This window comes from Bacillus rossius, chromosome 7 (genome assembly GCF_032445375.1).
Source record: "Bacillus rossius redtenbacheri isolate Brsri chromosome 7, Brsri_v3, whole genome shotgun sequence".
NCBI lineage: Eukaryota > Metazoa > Arthropoda > Insecta > Phasmatodea > Bacillidae > Bacillus > Bacillus rossius.
Window position 1 is genome coordinate 37,155,892 of NC_086335.1, and position 10,740 is coordinate 37,166,631.

A 10,740-nucleotide genomic window follows, 5' to 3' on the forward strand; every position below is an offset into this window, starting at 1 on the left:
TAAATAATACTTTTATATCAGGAAAATTCGCGTATTTAGTTAATACGTTAAGCTATGAAAACTTACAATGTGGCGTATCCTGATAAAAATATTAAAAAAAGGAGGGGGAGGCAATTTTCGGAACTTAACATATTTCATTGGAGAGAAAGGTTCATGACACAGTGTCTATTCAATAGTTGTTAGATTCTTTTAAAGTACTCATTTACCAACAACCATACTATAAATACCTGTTTTTCAGGTTGTCCTTACTCATAATTTTTGTTTAAATTTATTTTATCACTTCGAAAGGGGGACAGATGTCCCCCTTGCCCCGCCCCTCTAGATACGCCCTTAAACACTTGTAAGTTTATGCACTGTAGCTATGACCCGCCGCGAGGTAGTCTAAGCCAATGAGTCCAATGAACTGTCAAATTACATGTAGGTCATTCAAAGTCAAATTACATGTAGGTCATTCATGACTAAAATTTCTTCTTTCGAAGACGTCAATCAATGACCAAGACTAGACAATAAATCGCTCTCAAGTCTAACCTGCTGGTCATTGAACCGGTAATATAACCGGGACTCTTATAATATTATATGTATTGATTTTTCAAACTGTAAAACATTTTTTTTTTATTTTGTGATCTTAGTTGCAGATTAAATTACTTAGGATGCAGTAAAATACATGAAGAATATTTATTTTTGTTGGAGCATACACTGCTCAGGACGGAAATAAAGGTAATTAATTATGTGTGGCCAATGCGTGAAGCAAGCATAATTAGAGCGTTGTGAGAGCGCCTCTGTTGTTATTGTGAATGCCTGACAATGTTATTGAATTAATACTGATAGGGTGAACGTCTTGTCAGTACATATTCAGCTGAAGTGTAAACCTGGAGTTGTGACGGTCCATTCCGTATTCCACCAGCCTGTTGTCTCCCAGAAGCCCTTTGTAATGCATTCAATCTGTACACTCTGTCTCGAAAATTTATGTGATAACGGAAATTTAGGGAAACCACGTATATTGCACATTTAATTTTTAAATCCGGGTGCCAAAAATTCTTCGCTAAGTCATTGCCACTCATTGTGATTTTAAGTTAGTCTTTATACATATTCTGTATTAAATTGTTTCATTGTTTTCTGGCACATTACATTCGTTTGTTTCGTTTATTGACATCATATATACAGTTTTTCAAATGTTACATCACAAAAACCTGCACAAGGACTCAAAAAATATTCCCATTTAAATAAATAATATGTATTTTTTATGATACGTAAAATACTGTCAGGGCATAAAATAACCAATATTACAATAAATAACAAAGTTGTGTTTGAAATAGGAGCAGCTATTAAAACAATAATAATTTTTTTTGGTTAATTTTGTTTGAAGCACACACACTTAAAATATAGTAATTTTTACAAAATGTGAAAATTAAATTATTATGAAGTACATACACGCCTGCTTTATTAAAACATTTTAATCGCAGTAATTACGATTGTTTAATGAACTTCATCACTATCCCTTCGGTTTTCTGTAAAATATTGGTTCACTTAGTAAAATACAGTTCACAGAGTAAATGTAACCCGCAGGTGTGTCTTTTTCTCATTTATTCCTTCTTTTTATTTCAACAATTATTTTTTCACATTTTTTTTTTAATTTTAATCGACCAACCGTTTTATCTCAGCAAACAAGGTAAACAAAAAAAAACACATTTAAACAAAAACAAACACAAAATAACACTGCACGAGTACGTCCTGAAATAGTAAGCCTACTCAGTCGCACCAAAATATATTTAACACTTTAACCCCTACCGCGGCTTACGGCTGTGCCCGCGAGAAGGCAGAGTTTATATGTCTACTTCATAATTTCAGCCTGAGTTTAGCACCCCATCGACACCACTATTGTGTGTCTGCTGTTTCAATTTCATTTTCAATTTTCCATGTAAAAATACGTTGTTTTTAACTTTGTTTTTTGAAACTGTTTTTATCATGGCAGCAGGCAGATTTTTTAATTTTTTGGGACAGCGTTGTACAACAATAAACCTTATTGATGACATTGTGAATAAAACTTTGGGCCTACTGAGAGACATCCTGCTTCAAATATACATTTACGTAAGTAGTAATTAGTGTTCAACAAATAGATGTACTCACTTGTTAGCTGTAAAAAATTGTCATGTTACAAAAAAAAAAACAATTACAAACAAGCTGCTTGTCTGTTAAAAGGTGTAAAAGTTAAGTGTTCTTCTTAGAGGAAATGAATACAGAAACTGTATATCTTGGTAGCCTACATGTTCCTATGTGTGTACAAAAAAAAAAGTTAAATGTTCAAAATGGTACATCTTTATTTGGTGAGAAACTTGTACGCAACTGTTGCGAAAATTGTGCATAAACGTGATGTATTTATGTGGCTTTGGTGTCTAAGCACTAATGGCTAAACCCCTCTTTGAAAATGCAGATATACCTACGTTTAAGGGTTCAAAATAGGAATGGACTCTGTATGAAATACTCGTGTCGAATGTGTTATGTCATTTTGTGTGTATACATTGTTGACTCTTGTCATATTAGTGTTTATCATGTTTTACCAAAAAAACGTATACTAAATAAATATTTTAAAATTTTTGTTTTACGAATTACTGCAAGTATAATTTCATTCTACACATGGAAGTACTTCAAAACCGACAATGTGTTATTTTGTTTTAAGTGTAAGAAATATTTATTTGTGAAGCTAAAAGAAATATCATACATACAAGCGTTCAATTTATATATTGTTTGACGTATGACACACAAATATAACTTTTTTGAAAAGATACAAAAAGAAAGTAAAATTTTATTCGCATTAATTCAATCTGATTTTAAACACGAGGGAAATTACACGTTAGTTAATATTATTATTTAAATGCCATATTTTTTAAAAACTAAGCGTAAATAATCCTTTATAGCTTTTTATATACCTAGCCGCAATTACTGAGCAAATATTTAGTAGCATATTTTGTGCCTACAAGTCGCTTACCGTTTCTGATAAAATTTCGTGTAAGCAACTACAGTGAACGAGGATAGCTGTTTCCTGAATTCCGGGATCAAATGACGTATTTATGGTGGGTCTACAATAACACGGAAGCAAAGACGGATCGCGTAGGTTGAGACAGATCTCTCTGAACCGAGTTTCTACAACGGCACGCATCCGGACATGGCTCCGTATGGATTAGCTCGGCAATGCCCAGATCTTCCGTGCAGCTAACATAAGCCGAGTATTTGGCCGCGTTTTAGGCACGTTAAAAAAGTTGTTTGAAGTGTCTAGTGTTCCATCGGTACTTTGTGGTTTATTTGTAGGTATTATACATGTAAATACTGAACGTGTTTTGTTCTCGCATCTCAATTACTTTTTCAGTTAAATTAAATTTTTTAACAGATAAATTCTACCTCTGTGGTTGTGATTTGTTACGTTCCCGTGCATTGTGAAAGCGGCAAATGGATAGTTATGGTTCGGATCCGTTTCCTTTTTTACGTTTCCGTTTTCAGGTCTCCGTGTAATAGTGGTACGGGCCTCCAATAAAGAAACTTTTAACTAACGCCAAACAGTAAGATTTAATTCCAAAATGTTTTGTACCCTGCCTTGACAAGCACTTAGAAAAAAAAAAGTCAGTTTTGCGGGAAAATCATATGATTGAAAAAAATATATATATTGTTCACCTTAACCCTTTCCTGCCTGGCGGTACTTGTGAGTCCCACAATGTTTGAAGCCCCATAGAAATAGTGTGTGCATGTTTGAAACCACATGCTGCCTGTCGGGAGCTCTGGGTCCCTGTATAGCTCCGCTCTGCCAGTTGTCGAAGAAGTTCGATTGACAGCCGAGAGGTTGCAGCACTAAAACGGCAGCGCTGCACCAGTCTGGAGCGCCCTTTTTTTTTGTTTGTTGAGCTGGACATATGATAAATGCCTGTCAGGACTTAAAAGTCCCATCATTAAAAAAAATATTAAATATAAATAAAAAAATTTGGAAAAGATTATGGCCTCCTTTTATGCCTACTTAAATATAAAAATGAAATAAAAATTACAAAATTCAATTTTTTTACATTTCTAGGCAGGAAAGGGTTAAAAGAGATTTTGGAAGTCCTGCGTAACCTTATTATTGGCAGTATTTTTTTTTTGCGACCGACCTGATTGCTTGCTTTCTCTGAGAAAATACTCGCCTTTATGATTGTCGAGCGCAGGTCCTCTGTCACAGTCTGTGTGATGTGACTTGATTTAAAACATTTTTATGAACATACGCCATTGCTGTTTTTCACTGTGTGCCAAAGAGAAACCACAAGAATGGACAGTAAAGATGAATACACGAACACAGGAAAACAAGAAAAAATTACCGATGTCAAATGTAAAATGAATAGAAAGCACAGAGAATTCCGTGGAAAGAATTTGTCGTGAAAAAATATCACGACAGAAACGAACAAAGTGGGATGAGAATGACGATACAATATTCACAAGAACAGAAAAAAAAATCGGTTGTCTGTAAAGTCGGTTTACGGACGATAGTTTAACGTGACAACGTCATAACAAAACATTGATGAAATGATTGCATACTTTTATGAATAAAATTGAATCATTTTTATTGAATTTTCACTATTTTGTATGGATACAAAGAAGGAGTGAAATGAAATCTACAATTTAATTGATAAATTCACTTTTATTTGCACTCATTAATTCAAATATGTGTATTATTATACATGTTTGCTATTTAACTTCTTCCAATATGTGTTATTCTGTTAAGGATAGGACGATGATTGGAAAAGTAATGAACGAATGGGAGTGTTTCAAGTTTAATGTGCCTCGAAAAAGTCAAATCGATGGTTGTTCCAATCGAGTGAAAGAGAGATAGATGCGGCGCAAGCGTACAATGAGCGTAACGGGACAAAGCGTAACGGCACAATGTGCGTAACGGGACAAAGTCATCCTTTTTCGTGCGTGCAGCCGGCGTTCATCGATTTATTAGACGTTGTCACGTCAAAAACATACAGCCAAAACCTTGAACAACACAGCTACAGTCAAGTTAGACGAGTCTAACGATGATAAAAAAAAAACAGATAATACTGACAACACCACGACATTACATCGACCATGGGCGAACCCAGCAATGGAACTAAATATAATATTCTGACTGCAACGTCTATCATCATCTCCATAGTGAACCCCGAAGAATGAACGACAGAAAAAGGGCATGGAACCCCGCAGCCAGGCGGCGAAATGCAGCCCATAACCTCCGGCTCTGAAGCTAAAGAATTGTTAGGTTTTAAATGACTTATTTTAACGATGCTAGTTAGCATTATGCTTAGGTTGAATTTTATGTGTTTGGCCTCATTGACTTTGAAATTAGTATTTGAAATTCATTACCTTATAATTTAATATCATTATTTTAATCTGCGTCAGGTTAATTGTACATTTTTCCAAATAATTTTTAAAAGACGTTCAATGGTAATACTATTTTTTAAATACATTTTTAGTAAATTTAACTATAAAATATGTTCATGCACAGTGATTATCATGAATGAATACTAAATTTAAATTAAACACACTACTTTCAGACATTTTGATTCAAAAAATTTAAACATTGATAACTTTCGTTATGTTTCGTTTGTATATGATGGCAAGACATATTTTTAAAATAATAGTTTATTTTTGTTTCTCGTTTGAGTAAAAACTACATGTTTACGATAATGCGACATTTCGCGTTTATTTTTAGCAAGTAGGTGGATGCATTTAAGTACTATGTGTGCAGATGCCTAATGCTGCACAGTTATTGCAGTTTATTATTTAGTTTTAAGTAAGAAAAAACAGAAACTTGTAGTAAAATTTATTTTAATTCTTCTCGTACTAGGAAGCTTACTGTGTTAGTTTGTATTGTCGTTGTTTACAGAATATGTGTTTTGTTACATCGCTGGGTTCACCTGTGCGTCGTTGTGCTGTCCATATTATTGTTTAATATCATCGTTGGGTTCGTGGGTTCGTCTGTTTGTCACTGTGTTGTCCAAGGTCTTTTTTTTTTGTTTTTATTAACTGTCCTTGTTGCTACTGTCTCGTCGTTCCAGCTCACTGTATCTGTGTGTGCTGTAATAATCTTTTGACTAATTCCTTCCACAAGATTTTCTGTTCTGCTTTATGGTATTTTGTTTAATTTTAAGTGAAAATTCCTATTGCTTGAGAGGAATAGTTATGCACGTGGTAGGGGAACCGTTATATGAGGAGACGATAGGGGAGAGGAAAAAATGACGCAGCATACTTGTGCACTTGCATGCTTGTATAATTACATATATGCAAAATTACATACTTGCATACTTGCATGCTTGTACATTTGCACACCTTCGTGGTCGCATACTTGCACAATTGCATACTTACACAATTGCATACTTTTACACTTGCATACCTTTCACTTGCACAATCGCGTACTTTTACATTCGCATACTTGTGCAATAGCATAATTTAGCGCCAGCATAGATGCATGTATATATATATTTTTTATCTGCGACTCAGCCAAAGATAATTAAATTATGTTTCCTACACCTAATAACATATAAGCAAGAACTATCGCTTCTGTAGCTCGTGGATTTCACGCACATAACTTTTTTTTATATCTGCTGATTTTAGCTGTTACGTGTATCTACAATATTTTTTTTTATGACACACAGTGTTAACATCGATGGAGTATGTCCAAAATATCATGTTGATCGCGCATTATTGTCGGTATGTTGTTGAAACAGCGACCCTGTCAACAAGGGGGGGGGGGGAGGCGGGGCTGCGACCAGGGGGTTGCCTATTGACCGGGCGCGGCGCGAGGCGGGAAGGCCGATACAGCGGGTATAAATAGCGGGCCGTACGCGCCAGGGGCGAGCCTTCCCCCGCCACCCTCCCCCTGGCCCATCTCCCGCGCAGTGACCTTGACCTCCTCGCGGGCCGCGGTGGGTGCACGCGCACGTCTGTGTGGCTGGACGGCAGCCCTCGGCCAGTGGTTACCCCTGTCACGCGTATCCCGTCGAAGTACGGGATATTTTTTTTTTTTTGCTATCGTGATAATCGTGGCACTAGGTAAGGTCTAACTTTATTTATTTATTCACGGTTCCATTCAGTTTTAGGCGGGTTTAAAATTGGTACGTGATAAAAAAAACCGCTATGAATAGCCTACATAATTAAATGCTACTTTTACTACAGACTAATACAATACGATTAAAACAGTGGTATGTGAATGGAGGTCCAGGGACTGGGTTTTCAGTGAGGTGCTGAGGTGCCGACCACCATCTTGGATTATGACGTCACGGTGGCCATTTGGATGACCTTGACCTTGACCATTGACCTTGACCCCGGTGGTCATCTTGGATCCGCCATCCTGAAATTAGCGCCCCGCTCACTAATGCTGAACTTTTCTTTACGCACGCCATCTTGGATGTGTATAAAGTCATCGTTGCACTTTTAGTTACGGCCGTCATCTTGAATTCTAATAACATGTCCGCCATCTTGGATCTGATGTCACAGCCACTTTTTTTTCTATTCTATAATCATGTCCGCCATTTTTTTTTCGTCTGCTGGCGGCCGCCAACTTGGATGATGTCACGGCCACCATATTGTTTTTTTTCTGTTCTGCTGGAGGCCACCATTTTGTATACCGACATATTTGTTTCCGCTGTCTCACCACATAAGGTTGATGTTCCATTACCTACTAGAGCTGTTACGTGCATTATCGATATATTATTTTTTTTTTGCAAAATACATTGGAATCGCTGTGATTCGAACCAACACAGCTCTGACCTTTAGGTTGGAAAACATAAGCTTTTAACCGCTCGGCCATCAAGACATTTACTAGAATCTGAGAATTAAATAAGGTATATAAATATTAACACACATTTTCGGATTTGTATTTTTTTTTAATTCGAAGGTATAATAGCATTGCCTGTTTGAGACAGAACCGCCATCTTGTTTTCAGTACTCGCTACCAGGAGTGATAGTGTCACGTAGTACACACTGTGTCTGCTAGAGTGCGCTACCGCCATCTTGTTTTCAATTATTTTTACTAGGAGCGCTAGTGTCACTTAGTACACATGTCGTCACGGATGGACTAATCACGCGTCGCATTGTGCTGCAATATTCGTATCTCTCGCGATAAGTCTTGACGCGGAAGCCAGTTTTCCACGTGGTTAGTCCATCCGCCTTACAGCGGCGTTGTGAGGAAGAGGGGTATCCAGGCGCCGGCCGTGTTTCTTTATTCACCGGCGGCATCGAGAAGCTTGTGTTACGATATGACAAATGCCTCAATCGTTTTGGCGATTATAAAGAAAAATAATTAAGACCCTGCTGAACTTTTGGTGGTAAAATTATATGTACATTTGTTTTTATATCCCATCGGAGGTTAAAAAACTGTCCATATATTTCCATAATCCTTTGTCAGAAATGATTTTTGATAGCTGTCACCCTTGGCACAAGGGACAAACAAATTTGTTTAGTACTTGGCTTATGGAAGTAATTGGGTATGTTTTATCAACAGGAGTTCCCATAATGATCCAACACAGAACCTACCTACTTGCGCCGAACACACATCAAGCTCATGCTCATGTCATGCTTATCAAGGATATTATAGAAATTCTATTATGATGCTGGATGCATTGAATAGAAAACATTTGAATCATGCTGGCTGCGTGGAATATTCGGAAATGTTTTAACATTTTAGAATATTTTAGAACATCTAAAGTGATTTGTACATAAAATTTCCAGAATTTTCTATAAGTTTCTACAACGTATCGGAAGTTTCATAATGTAAAAAAAATAAACTTCGATATCCACCTGTACTTGTAGAGAAAGTTGATCATGATTATCATCATAACACTCCTTGGGTAAAATGTGTGTCAAGTATTTTTTGTTAAAATATGTATTTCTGAATCCTGATATCCACGTAAAGGTACAAAAACCAATCATTGACCAGCATTTAGTCAAAAAAGCAAAATTACAATCTGCTTCATCACGAATAACATGTATCATTTGCTATAACTATATCAGCAGCTACAATATTGCTTACTTCCTTAATAACAGTCAAGCACACACGAACAACCTATTAAAAAGTTCATTGTTTTGGGAAGATCGTGATTTATTTTGAGTGAAATTGATTCCTGGTATATATTTATAATCATGTGATATAATTTGTTTGAAAATAAATAAATTTACTACGCCAGGTTATTTGGAAAATAAATAAAATCCAAAGCCAAACAAAATGTGTTGTAAATGTGTGTGGTAGTATATTTGACTAATTTTCGGCATTTCAGATAAAGGTTTATTAGTCGAAATCCTGAAACATCGATTTCGCTCGGAACGCCTGCAGAACGTCGTGATACCACACGCCGTGCAGTATTGTCCAGACGGTTGCATACGCCGCAGGAAGCGGTCCCGCGCGCGTCAGCGCCGTGTCCATTGTGACAGGCACAAAAGCAGGCGTATTTCGGTCGCCGCGGGAGGAGAGGGACCCACATCGCCGCGGCGTGAATTATGCAAGTGCGAACTGTCCTCTGCTGCCCTCGCCCGCCTCTTCGAGAGGTCAGAGTTCACCTCTCCGCGTTACTACAAAGGAACTGAACTGCACGTTCGAGGGGGTTATTTACTGTCAGCGGTAGACGCTAGGGGATGACAAGGAGTTACATTCCTCTCACCACCTCTGGAAATAAAGATAAGAGAAAATAAATTCGGACAAGTATGCAAATGTACAAGTATGCGGTTGTGCAAATATGACATGTTGTGTGGGTTTTAAGAGTGTGCAAGTAGTACAAATGCAAATGGTCAAGTATCCATGTGTATAAGTGTGCAAGCATGCAAGTGTATAAGTATATAAGTATGCAAGTCTGAAAATATGCAAGTTTTTAAGTACAAAAGTTTGTATGTGTTCAAGTATGCAAATGTGCACGCACGTAATTATGCAAGTAGACAAGAGTGATAGTATGAAATTGGCAAGTATTTAATAATTCAAGAGTTCAAATCTGCAAGTATTCAAGAGTGTAAGGTCCAAGTGTGAAAGCATGCATGAGATCATGTACGCAAGTATGTATATATACAAGTGTGCAAGTATTCAAGTGTGAATGTATTTAAGTGTGCAAGTTTGCAAGTGGGCAAGTATGCAAATGTACATGTATACAAGTTTGCAAATATGATAGTGTATAAGTGTGTAAGTATGCTTCGTCATTTTTACCTCGCCCCTGCCGCCTCCTGCTCTAACGGGTCCTCCGCCACATACCTAACTATTCCCCTCATGCGATCGGAAAGGTTTTTCACTTCAAAAGTGCGCGCTTAGACCGTTATGGAAACTATAGGCCTAACGATCAGGAAGTGACTGCACTACTATCTTGCGCCATTTTTGTTCCACTTGTACTCCTATGGAGTCACTGAGCAGTTGTGTGTGGTGATGCCTTGTAGCCACGGATACGTCTATTGCATATTACACATGTAATTCGGAAACCTTTTAAGGGCGTAAGCCCCGTTCCATGTCATTATTTAATTTTACTTTGAACACGGCTAAACTTGTAGCATTTTTCAGTGGCCGAATTCAACAAAATGAAAAATATAGGTATATAGTGCATACTTTTTGTATAACTAGCTGGAAAAGTTTAAATTTTTAACATTTTTGTGTACTGTGGACAATGAGAACCAAATGGAATATACTTGTACATATATCATAAATTTTTTGGGTCTAAATGTAATGCTGGTTGCTATTACGTGATAAGATTTAAAATTATTTTAGAAAAA